Raw genomic sequence first — 8,484 nt, 5'->3', positions numbered from 1 at the left:
AGAACTGTACAAAGAAAAGAAACGAAAATGGAAAGAGAATTAGGGACGAAGAAAATTGCATTTCATTAAACGTAAAGACAACAAGGTTTTAACTCATCCAAACGGACGGAACATAACAACTGGATTACAAACCCTGGAATAATCCAGGTGACAAAAAGGAAAACAAAACCCACTACCACGACTCCCTCCGAACTGGAAGAGGAGTAGCTTCCCAATTGCTGATGTTAGCACGTGGTCCGATGTACTGTATGTCTGCTCTGCTTGACCCTTCCCCGGCCTCAACCATGTTTACTTCAGCAAATACTTTCTCAAACACCTTATCCAAATTCCCATCCGCCTCAACTAACGAACCCGATATCTTTGCCAATGACTGTTTCTTGATATTCGGCCTGACGAAGGACCTGGATGATCGAGGAATTGGTTTAGGGAGCACCCAAGCTTTCTTCTTCAATTTACGGGCCTTTCTGACATCTGCCGCTGTTGGTTTGAACCCTAACCCGAAGGTGTCCAGATTTTTGGGCAAAGACACAGGTTGAGTAATGCCCTGCAGTTCAACCCCCAAACCCTTCCCGGGCACGAACCCGTTATTCAACATTTCTGACACTATCATGACGGTCGCAGCTGACACCCTGGGACATGGCATGCTTTTACCTTCAGGCACCCTGCTCACCGGAACCGTTTCGAGGATCTGATACACCCATGGCCCCTTATCATCTTCGGTCTCTATAAAGGGTACAATGGCATCATTCACGGCGCATGTGGGATCTTCCCCATGTAACACAATTTCTTGTCTGTCCCACTCGAATTTGATCATTTGGTGTAGTGTGGAGGGCACGGCTTTTGCCGCATGAATCCACGGTCGACCCAACAAAAGATTATAGGATACTGCAGCATCCAACACCTGAAATTCCATCGTGAACTCGACTGGGCCAATAGTCAATTCGAGTACAATATCCGCTACTGTGTTTGTTCCCCCTCCATCGAACCCTCGAACACAAATGCTATTTTTGCGGATTCTATCCTCATCAATCTTTAACTTGTTCAATGTGGCTAACGTGCAAATATTAGCGCTCGACCCGTTATCGATTAGTGCCCGAGTAACCATTGAACCTTCACATTTGACCGTCAAATAGAGAGCCTTGTTGTGTTTTGTGCCTTCCATAGGCAATTCATCATCAGAAAATGCTATCCTGTTCACTTCAAAGATCTTGTTGGCAATTGTCTCTAAATGGTTTACTGAGATTTTGTCAGGCACATGAGCCTCATTCAATATCTTCATTAAAGCTCGGCAATGCTCATCGGAGTGAATTAATAATGACAACAACGAGATTTGGGCCGGTGTTTTTCTCAGTTGCTCAACAATGGAATAATCTTGTCCTTTCATTTTTTTCAGAAACTCTTCTGTTTCCTCTTCCGTTACAGCTTTTTTAACTGGCACTGGATTGTCTTTTGTGCCCTTAGCTTTTCTCAACTCTTCGGGGGCGAAACAACGTCCTGACCGGGTCAGTCCCTGTGCTTCACAACTTTCTTCCTCAATTTCCTTTCCTTTGTATGTCACCACTACTTTGTCATATTTCCAGGGTACGGCTTTGCTATCAACCATGGGTAACTGGACTACCGGTTTTATGACAACCGGTTCTACATAGACTCCCTTCACAACCACCACGGGCGTGGATACTGACCTTGGTACCACTATCTTGACTGGCTCCTGCTTTTTCTCGGCCACAAACGGTCCCTTTCCCATTACTAGCACTGGCTTGTCTTCTACTGCTTTTAATTGAACCACTGGCCTTGCACTCACTGTCTTTTCTTTGGTTTCCGTAGAACGAATCACCATAACCACCTGCGAAGGTTTCTTAGGCTCTGCCCCCTTATGTATCAGTTCGATCATGTTGGTCTCATAATGCACTGGTAACGGATTTTGATTGATGTTCGGGGCCTCTGGAGCCTGTACCTCAATACGGCGATTATCAATGAGCTCTTGGATTGCGTTTTTCAACTTCCAACATTTTTCAGTATCGTGCCCTGGCATCCCTGAGCAATACTCGCAGCTAACAGAGTGGTCCAGGTTTCTGGGAAGAGGATTTGGTGCTTTGGATTCAACTGGGGTCAGCATCCCCAACTGTTTCAATCTGTGGAAAAGAGAAATGTAAGATTCTCCTAGCGGAGTAAATGTTTTTTTGTTTGGGGCCTTCTCATTTCTAAAAGCTTGGTTTGGGCAGAAGCTGGTTCCTGGTATGTTAGCCCTGGGAGGTGGATAGGTGTTTTGTGGGTGTGGCTGTGTATTTTGGGGACTTGGTGTACGCCATTGCGAGTGTATTGGGGGTTGAGTGTAGGTCTGGGCGTGGTGAATAGAAAATTGTGGTTCTGGTGGTGGATAATAGTGTTGCGGTGGACCATATGAGGTATATTGATAGTTTGGGTGATGGGGTCTGGGTTGGTTGTAGTAGAGTGGACGGTTATTGTGCCTGGACCAAACATTAGCTTCAACTGCAGCAACTTCTTCTTTCTTCTTCTTTCCCAGCACACCACCAGTACCGTTTTGGATGGCCTGGGTGGTTGCTTTCAAAGCCGAGTAGCTCAAGATCTTGTTAGATTTCAATCCTTCTTCAATCATTGCTCCCATCTTTACCACTTCATTAAACGACTTCCCGACAGATGTCACTAGATGACCAAAATAGGTAGGTTCCAATGTTTGGAAGAAGTAATGTACCATCTCACTTTCCCGCATGGGAGGATCAACCCTTGCAGCTTGTTCCCTCCAGCGGAAACCAAACTCTCTAAAACTTTCCCCAGGCTTCTTTTCTAGTTTCAACAATGACAGACGATCAGGGACTATTTCGAGGTTATATTGAAAATGGCCGATGAATGCCTGGGCCAAATCATCCCATGTATACCATCGGCCGGGGTCTTGCCTCGTGTACCATTCTAGCGCTGACCCGCTCAGGCTTTGCCCGAAATATGCTATCAACAACTCATCTTTTCCCCCAGCCCCTCTCATTTTGCTACAGAAACCACGCAGATGGGCTACTGGGTCACCGTGCCCCTCATATAAGTCAAACTTCGGCATTTTAAACCCCGTAGGCAACTGTACATCGGGAAAAAGGCACAAATCTTTGTATGCGACACTAACTTGGTTTCCTAAACCATGCATGTTCCTGAAGGATTGCTCCAGGCTTTTGACTTTACGAATCACCTCCTCTTGTTCTGCATTCTTAACCGGTTTCTCAACTTCTCCCGGGATTTCAAAATGGGGAGAGGAGGTATATGGCTCAGGCGCTTTGAAAGTGGGTTCGGGAGGGTAATATTGGGTGTCGTGAGCTTGGAATAGCGGCTCACTGGATGATCTATGTAGTGGAGCTGGGGGAGGTGCCACAAAGACGGGAACATTTGGTGGAGGAGGGTTTTGAGTGGGAGGTGGAGCTTGGGAATCATAAGCCTCTCTTCCCTGATAATAGTGATGGCTTGGGAAACTTGTTGAAGGACCGGGAGAGGGGTATTCCGGCATGTGTACTGGTTGGAGGGTAGGAGTAACGGGTAGTTCTTGCCCCTTCTGGGCTCTAGCTAAGGCTATCTGCATTTCATTCATTTCTAGCCTCATTTTTTCCATTTTCTCCAGGGCTTCCTTCAGCATCTGATTGGCCGTTTTTTCTGACTCAACGTTGTTGTCTGACCCAGTCATGCTTTCTGGTATAGGACCTTTTGATCTTGTTTGATAATGGTACGGTGCCAGTACGCTCTAACAACTAACTGATATTGGAAAAACAACAAACTTGTCAGTGTTAGAGTCTTAACAGACATTGTAATTGCACGTTAGGGGGATGCAATGCTCCTAGGCATTTAATCATTTCTAACATGCTTTTGTTCTGACCTCATGCATCATCCCAGCTTATTTTTGCTCTGACAAATATATATTCTTCTTCTTTTTTTTTTTTTAATTACGGTCGAATCCTATAGAGATTGCCTACGTATCGTGACCCCGCACGAATCAGACCAAGCGTAGTTCGTGCAGATAAATGTAAAAATATGGGTGGAAATAAAATGCTCAACTTTCATTAATAAACAGACTCTTACAAACTCGACATCTTTTGTTTTGGAAAGAAACTAACAAACGCAATCTGAAAGCAAACAAAAACTCTAAGCTGCAAACATACTCAATCCGGACGTACAAAAGACTGACTCGAAATGGTAGACACTCAAAGACACGGACTATGCATATTCTAGTGCTTCAAACTTAGGTATCCGCGGGGCGTCGTTCGGCCTCGCCGCGGGTCTAGGATCCAAATCCCTTTCAAGCTGCTCTAACTCATTCATGGTTCGCTTCACATAGATCATCACTGCTGAGATAAAAGTAGTACGGGTCATGTCTTCACAAACCCGGCATCTCCTGACAATAGCATGAGCAATGGCTCTAATCCTGTCTTTTGTTTGCTTCTTTTCTATGAGCAAGCGTCTTATCTGATCGCTGCACGTCTTTAAAGCTCGGGAGTCTTGCAAGTGCTGGTCTTGCAGCTGTTGCACTTCTGCCTCCATTTGGGCTAACAAGTTGTAACAATGTCCGCTCTCAGTTTCGAAGTCTCTAGCCTGCCTAACCGCTCTACCTTCAAGGGCAACTACTTTTCTCTTTAAATTGGCAACAATTTTCTCATGGTCCCTTTTCAACTGATTCAAGTATTGGCGACGCTCTTCGGTTCTTGTCGCCCATTGTGCTTTAAGTTCTGCCATGACATTTTCAGCTTTTCCTAGCTCATCCCACCATTCTCTGACTTCGCTTTCCAATCTTTTTACCAATTGTTCATCGGATCGGCTCCTCGGTTGCTTATCGATGGTTATCTTCAACTATCGGACTTGGGCTTTAAGAGCGTCATTTTCTCTGGCTAGTCTATTCTTTTCACCTTGATCCTCGGCAACCTGTACACTGCTCTCGAATTTCAGACTCTCGACTTGTTGCTTTAATTTACCAATCTCAACTCGATAGCTTTCTTCCTTTGCTAACCAATCCCACTGCTCTTGGGACGACTTGGCGAAATCTTCGAGATGAGGTCTTTTAGCCGGTCTTCCATATGCCACGTCACCTCTGAACCATTCGTGATACCCTGCAGCAATTTCCCCTCTGACCCTATCAGACACACAAGTGTTTGCCATCAGATATTGACACTCACTCCAAATTTGACGAACCTCTTCCTCGGGGAATCGACCGTCAGGACTAATTTCGATCACTTGGGTACTTAAATCTTCATCTCTCGGTATTACTTGATATCTACCGAGTTGCCTCAGAACCCGATATGGTGCATAAGGTTGTATGCTTTTGAGTCCCATTAACAAAAAATGCGGTCGGGCTGCTGGCATATATATGACTTCCTCGACAGACAACCATCCAAGCACCCACTGTATCTGGCTAGCCTCGAGGTTCCGAAATAATAATGCCCAAGCTGTGACTCCTTCAGGTAGACCAACCCCTTTGATTCTCGTACAAAATTCCCCTATACAAGTTTTCTCAGCCGAGCCATAACTCAATAACTGAGAGCGCGGGCACAAATGCTCAATCATCCACATTTGTAACAATAAGTTACATCCCTAAAAAAATTTGCCCCCAGCTTTGCACGCAGTGAGAGCTCTGAAGATATCAGCCACAATCATAGGTGCTAAAGTGCTTTTCCCCATGGTTTGCAAAGTACTGACGACGCCTGCTATTTTCAAATCAATATTACCATCTTTCCTTGGGAATATTACGAGACCCAAAAAAGCTACCATAAATGCCACTCGCCTGTGTTTCTCCCATTTTTGTCGGCTATTTCTACTGCAAAGCTTAAAGTCTGGATTATTGAACCCGCCCACATGTCCATATCTATCATACACGAAGCGGAAACTGCAGAAACCCTTTGCAAAATCTGGGTGATGAACTGTCCGGGGTACTTTCAAGGAATCCAGGAATCGATGTATGGTAATGGCTCTAGGAGCAATCAAGTATTTGAATCTCAATGGAGCTTGGTCACTTCCAATGTACCCCGCTATTTCTTCTATTGTTGGGGTGAGTTCAAAGTCTGAAAAATGAAACACATTATGTGTCGAATCCCAATGGGCGACCAATGCCCTGATGATATCCCCCCGAGGCTGAATGTCTAATAAATCCGGAAGGTCTTTCAAATATTTTCTCACTTCGTCTTGCCCTTCTTAGCCCAAATCATTCCACCACAATTGCAGCTCAAAAGGGATTTTGGTCATTATTGAAAAAGGCTCATTTATTGTTGTGCTCATCCTGCACATTTATTAAAGCGTTTAAGCAAAAGAAAACTTTTATTTAACTCCAAAAACTACTATCTATATTATCGACTCAAAATTAACCCTATATTTTAAATGAATAACTCAATTCTTAATTCTAATATTTTTAGATAAAAGACCCGATATTGCGACACGGCCTTCCTGCGCCTCAGGGGCAAAAATTTTAAGGCTGTGAGGGTCAAAAATCAAAATACGACCAAAGGTGGTTGTTTATGCAAAGTTAGCCCTCCGGTGCCCCGTTTGGGAATATTTGGCTATTTATGACATAACAACATCACCTGACTTATTTATGACTCTTTTTTTTATCGTTTTTCAAATTAGGAAACTCACTATTGCAAACACGGCCTTTCAACGTCTCGGGGACGAAGATTTTTAAGGCTGTGTGGGTCAACTGGATCAAATCTTAAATATGACCCAAATGTGGCTGTTTATGCAAAGTCAGCCTTCCGGCGTCCCCTTCGGGAACATTCGGCTATGTCTTCATAAAACAGCGTCACCCGACTTCTTAGAAATTTGACATATATATTTTGCTATTATTATTATATTTTTTTTTAAAAAAAAAAAAGAAAGTTGGACATCACCCGACTTATTTATGACAAAATTAAAAATCTTGACATTTTTTTTTGTTTTTTGGATTTTTTTTTTAGCAAAAGGGGGGTTGGACCCGATGAGGGTTGCCTACGTATCTCACATCCGGTGAGAATCAAACCCGCGTAGTTCGGGCAAATTAACCGAACTATTTTAAAACATGACTCTTTTTCATTTTTATTTTTTTCCTAGCAAGACAATCTATTTTCCTTTTCTATTTTTGAAAAAGACAAAATAATGATTTTTTTTTCATTTTCAACAAACAATAAAACAATCTATTTTACCGGAAAAAAAATAATAATAAAAGACTCTTTTTTCTATATTTTTTAGTAAAACAAAATAAAATATTTTCCTCTTTTTTTTTCAAAATTTCGGCAGAGTTTCGTCAGTAATTGGTCATTGATTTTTTTTCTAAAATAATCAATTAACTCCCTAACTGATATATTCTTTTTTCCTCTTTTTTTTTCTTCAATTTTCCAACATTCCCGAGATTCAGAAACCGGTCAACATGCAAGTTCGAAACAAATATATGTACAGAGCAAGTAGGATGCATCAGAATGGTCTTTTCATTTCAGGTTGCTAGTCCTAGACGGACCCAACCCCTGTGTTGAGTCCCCTAAGTCAAATGCAACGTGATGCAAATAAGCGTTCCTACTAGGGATCCGGCATGAAGTCACGTTATTCTATATTCAAAACCTGGGTCAGTGTACTAGACTGTGTACCCGAGCGGACAACTCGAGTCGAGGAGGGGGCAACTTACCGGGAACCAAAAGGCCATCCGGCTTCGTAACTTGTCCGACCTCTTTCTTATTTTAGGGTATAACACTAACAGAATAGGGAGTCTCAACCAGTAAGCACATCCCCGGAGGTGAAGAGAGAAGGGTTCGGCACAGTTTATATATATAGTCAAATAATATCAAAGCGGTAAAAGCAGCATTTAGCACATTAGGCTCAAACATGTAAAAATCAGATAAAGCCAAATATAACAATTTATCTAAGCTCAAATTTCTAACCCTGAACCAGTGGTTCTGGGCTTCATGCCGCGTTTTCCCCAGCAGAGTCGCCAGAGCTGTCACACCTCTTTTTTCCGCCCTCGCGGGGGTATAGGAGTTTTTTCCAATTAAAGGACAGTCGAAACGGGATTTATTTCTTTATTTCAGAGTCGCCACTTGGGAGATTTAGGGTGTCCCAAGTCACCTATTTTAATCCCGAATCGAGGAAAAGAATGACTCTGTATTACAGTCTGCGTACCAGAAATCCGGATAAGGAATTCTGTTAACCCGGGAGAAGGTGTTAGGCATTCCCGAGTTCCGTGGTTCTAGCACGGTCACTTAACTGTTATATTCGGCTTGATTATCTAATATAATACGTATTATAAACTTATGTGCAAATTTTATCCCTTAGCCGCTTTTATTATTCTTTTTATTTATTGTTATTATTTTACGAAAAATTGCAACATTGTGAAAACGTATTTCAAATCACGTCGCAATCGATTGCACCTGTGGTTATCGACACATTTCGACTCCGTTGAGATTTAGATTTGGGTTACATAAATGCACACTCGTATTTAAGGAAATAACATTATTAAATACGCGCCTAGAGCGACTAGCGTGT

The sequence above is a fragment of the Nicotiana tabacum genome, chromosome 11 (genome assembly GCF_000715075.1).
Source record: "Nicotiana tabacum cultivar K326 chromosome 11, ASM71507v2, whole genome shotgun sequence".
NCBI lineage: Eukaryota > Viridiplantae > Streptophyta > Magnoliopsida > Solanales > Solanaceae > Nicotiana > Nicotiana tabacum.
Note: the sequence above shows the minus strand (reverse complement) of the source record.